The sequence below is a fragment of the Myotis lucifugus genome, unplaced genomic scaffold (assembly GCF_000147115.1).
Source record: "Myotis lucifugus unplaced genomic scaffold, Myoluc2.0 scaffold_21, whole genome shotgun sequence".
In the NCBI taxonomy this organism is placed as follows: Eukaryota; Metazoa; Chordata; class Mammalia; order Chiroptera; family Vespertilionidae; genus Myotis; species Myotis lucifugus.
This window is the reverse complement of record NW_005871069.1, coordinates 79,930-84,765: the sequence shown is the minus strand read 5'-3', so window position 1 is coordinate 84,765 and position 4,836 is coordinate 79,930.

Genomic DNA, 4,836 nt, shown 5'->3' with positions numbered 1-4,836 from the left:
GTCAGACCTGGGAGACTGGGTGACTGGTGGTGAGGGCAAGGGCAAGGGAAAGGGGGAAGCACCCTTCAGGTTTCCAGCCAGGGTGATGAGAAGCCAGGGCATCTTTCTCTGATGGAGAAACAGGCTGGGAACAAAACTGATCATTTCAGTTGGGCATACGTTGATGGAGAGGTATCTGAGGACATGTAGGGAAGGCTGGACACGGGGAGCCGATGCCTGTCTGTAGCTTAGACGGGACTAGAAGCCGTGGGGACAGCAGGATCAGATGCAGAGGCCCATCTGATAGGGTTCCTGTGGGGCCTTGGTCCCCCTGGCCTTCGGGGCAGGTCCTTGGAGGACTCGCTGCAGCCCCAGGAGGGCACGAGGCCTGTTACAGGCATTTGGAGAGATTTGTCCTGGAGGAGTAATTAAATGATACATAATAATAGCTGACAGTTATCACGTCCCTACAATGTGCTAACAGAGCCCTGTGTTCACCATCTTATTTTCTCTTAAAGAGATGCATATACTATTATTATTCCAACTTTACAGATGAGAAAACTGAGGCTTAGCGAGGTCTGAGATTTCAATCAAGTTCATAAAGCAAATAAGTGGATAAAATGCTTTAATCCCTGTTTTTATTCATGATCCCCCTAAAACGTTTCTTTGAGGAAGCATTCCTACAGTGGGACCACCTCATAAACATTTCTCTGGTTGTACCCCCTGCTCTTTAACCTGGTAAACATTTGTCTGCTGCAAATGCTTCTTATCTCCAGCCCTGAGGCTCAGCTATTCCGCCTCCTTACAGCAGAGCACGCAGTCTAGGAAAAATCACTCATGCAGGGCATTTACTCAGCACTTTTCATGACATGAGTAGTCTGGGCTACAGTATTTTGTAAACACTATCAAAGGGCATTTTGCACATCAAAATGTGGCTTCCGGGGCATCCACATCAGGACAGCATGTCCGGGTGGCCTGCAGCAGGCGTCCTGGGTGATAAGCCAAGTCTTGAGCTGTTTGTGGAAGCTCTGCCTCCCGTCCAGGAGACAGCAGCCTCGCCCAGCTGTGAGCTCTGATAAGCAAGCTGCACAGAAGGAAGGGGAGAGAATTGTGTATGACCGACGGACATGTCGGAATCAGATTGTGGTGGCTTGTAAGGGAAATGTACGCATTCTGAAGGCCTCGCAGATGCTGTACACGCTGTCCTGACCTAACAGGCCGGCCCCAATCTCATTACTCCACCGAAGGACTGCAGGAAGTGACCGAATGTCAGCTTTGTCCGGAGCAGCCCCAGGCTATGCCTGCTGTCCCAGCTTGAACAATGCAGTCTACGTTTTCTCTCTCTTTGCTCTGATTTGGTTTCCCACGCTAATTGATTTCAGAGGAGGGACAGACTTCCTGTCCAAAGCCTCCAACCCATCCTCTTCCCAGACTTGAAAAATAATGGGCCGATCCGTCTCCCAAGATAAGAACACCTGAGTCCTTTGGGCTCATTGTGAGACCCTGGGCACATACTGTAAGTGTGTGATCCTTGAACAACACCAGGGTTAGGGACACCAACCTCTACTCCCCCCTCCCCCCCGCCACTCAGTAAAATATCTGGGCATAATGATTTTTATTATTTATTTATTTATGTATTTTTTATTTCAGAGAGAGGAAGGGAGAGAGGGATAGAAACATCAATGATGAGAGGGAATCATTGAATGGATGCCTCCTGCATGCCCCCTACTGGGGATCCAGCCAACAACCCGGGCATGTGCCCTGACTGGGAATTGAACCATGACCTCCTGGTTCATGGGTCAAGGCTCAACCACTGAACCACACCGGTCGGGCTGGGCATAACTTTTGACTCCCCAAATACTTAACTACTCATAACCTACTGTTGAGCAGAAACCTTAATGGTAACATTAACACATATTTTGTATGTTATGTGTATTACATACTGTTTTCTTATAATAAAGTAAGCTAGAAAAAAGAAAATGATATTTTTAAGAAAGTCATATATAATTTTTTAAAAATCTGTGTATAAATGGACCCATGCAGTTCAAACCCACATTGTTCAAGGGTCAACTGTATTCAGTCTGTGGACATGTAACAGAATGAAGCCAGCTCCCTAATTAAATATGGGTCAAGTTTTTGAATATGACTTTGTGGTTGAGGAAGCATGGGAGAGATTTAATCATCTGATTTCAGGCCATTTTCAAATGAGGGAGGAGGGGCTGTGATGGGAGCTGCCCACCATCACCGGGTCAGCGGGCGACAGGGCAGGTCTTCGGACCCTAGTCCCTCGTCTTCCTGCTGCTGCCTAAGAAAGTGTTCTCCTGAGAGGCACTGGCGCCCACACTCTCACAGGGCTCTGCACATCTTTGGAGGAGAGGGCAAGAGTACGGCTGCCCCACCAGAACTGCCAGGGCACGTGCCTGCCAGACACCTTGCCTCCCACCTCCTCGGCACACCCCGCCCTGTTTGCACCCTTTCATGGTACTTTTTGGGGAGCAGGATACAGATGTGTTTTTGATGGAAGGACCAGAGATTCCTGATTCCAAAACCCCACCTAGGCACCCCAGGAATTCATTCCCAGATTTCATGGGAGCGGGTTTGAAGGTTAAGACCACATGGCTGTGCTGCCTCAGGTCCAGTAGGAGTCTCCTATTAGCATCCTATTTTCTAAAAAATTGTAAACTTTCATGATGCCTTGTCTTTGCCCCAACAGATCTGAGTGCGGCAGCGTGTGCTACAATGCCTCAGACCCCCTGCTCCCTGGGAAATTTCGAAAAGCCTCCACCTGGCATTCCGCATCCTCATGTTTGTTCTTCTTACAAATAGCGTCCGGCTTTCTGATCCTAGGGTTCTTCCGGACTTCCACAGTCATCCACCCTTTCTGTTAATAACATCTAAGTACGTCCGTATTTCCTGAAGCTAAACCTGGTGCTTGAACTCTCATTGTATTTGTGTCTGGGCCCAGCTCCCAGGGCTCCATAACCTCGGTGGCCAGGTCTGTGAAAGCCACATGGTGTCACCCCCAAGGTTAGGGGTAGAGGCCACCTCCCTGCCAAAGTGAAATAAACAGTCATTTCTCTGGAAATACCTGAGCCTGGGCTGCTGAATGTTATTCGTTTTCCAAAGGGCAGAGTTCTTTGTTTCTGAGTCGTGATTAGGAATTAGCTCAGCAACTGTGTCTATACATTCCCAATTCTGGCCTCACAATGGAATCCCCTGGGGTTAAATACCCCCACACCCAGACTCTATCCTGTACCAAATGAACCAGAAATTTTGGGAGCAGTACTGAAAAAAAAACAAAAAACAAAAAAAAAACCTGCCCAGGTGGTGCCTGTGGGCGGCCGTGCTTGAGAATCAGCTTCTATCCCAGAGCGTCTCAAACCCGAACGTGACGAAGGTGACACGAGTTTCCAGGGCATCTCACCAAATGCAGATTCCCAGCCAGCAGGCCTGGGGAGGGTCTGAGGCTCTGCATCTCTAACACACTGCACGTCATGAGGATGCTGCTGGGCCGGGGCCACACGTTGAGTGACGAGGTCTGTAACAGGGCTCCGCCAACCATGATTCAAAGGCCAGGTGAACAGAGCTTTTGTGAACAGAGCTTTATTGGGGCATAGCCATGTCCAGCTGGGTAGTTCTAATAGACCAGGGGTGAGCAACCTTTTTGTGAGTGCGTGCCAAAACCAGCTAAATCTCTGACTCAAAATTCTTCTGCCTGCCAACCCTAATTTTTTGAGAACATGTTATACCTACTTGATATCTCTTAAGGTGTATGTATGTGAAGAACCTTAAAGAAATAATAAAATTCATTCAAGCGACAAAAACACAGTATATGATGATGAAAAATACCTTTATTTTTTAATGTATACATGTACACTGATAGTCCGACAGAAAACTTTATGACTCCGTTTGATATTATCAGTGGGACTTTTGCTGCTGCATCACTGATGACAGAGATTTTACATCAGGTTTATATTTCATGACCTTCAGAGATATGCCCGAGCTACTACTTTCATCCGTCAGGCTACTCCTATTATGAGACTTAACAAAATTCATCACTGAGAACAAAGATTCACAAGCGTATGTGGATGAAACCAAAACACTGGTTGGATCTAGGAAGGCAGGGAGAGTTAAGGCAGAGACATAGAAATTGCTCTTCCCCTCTCTCGTCAATCCATGTCTATGGTCTTTAAGATAACTTGTTATGTAAAATTATTTATTTATCTAAGATGCACCTACACTGAATTTATCTGAAAAATAAAAAAGTCGATATTAAGAAAAAAAATTGTAAATGGAAGATTATAAGAGAGGGTTTCGCGTGCCAGCGAAAGTTACTGGCATGCCATGTTTGGCACGCGTGCCAGGGGTTGCCCACCCCTGTAATAGACTGTATAACACGAAAGCCTAAAATATTTACTATCTGGCTCTTTAGGGGGAAAGGGTGCCTGCCCGGGTTTATAATGTTCTAACGCTGGCATGCCTGTTAGGAAGCAACAGCCCAGGTAATAGGCCACGCTCTCAATAAGATGAGGGTGAATCCAAGCCTCGCAGGAGGGTCAAGGTGGATTTTGAAGACCCGCAATTATTAGCTCTTTTGAACTCCTTTTGAAGCTTTCAGACGTGGTTTACAATATTGGTCATGAAAATTGTTGTTTTTTTGTGATCAGAGTGTACTGAAAAAAAAATAAAAATAATTTATACTCCTTTGAAAGGTCTTTGGCTAATGTCTTAAGCTGTGCCAAAAAATTCTAATGAATGACTGTTATTTAAAAGTTTTCTTTTCATTTAAAAATTAATAATAGTTCAAAACCAAATTCTAGAACCTAAAAATATAAAAATTATACAAGTAATATATGT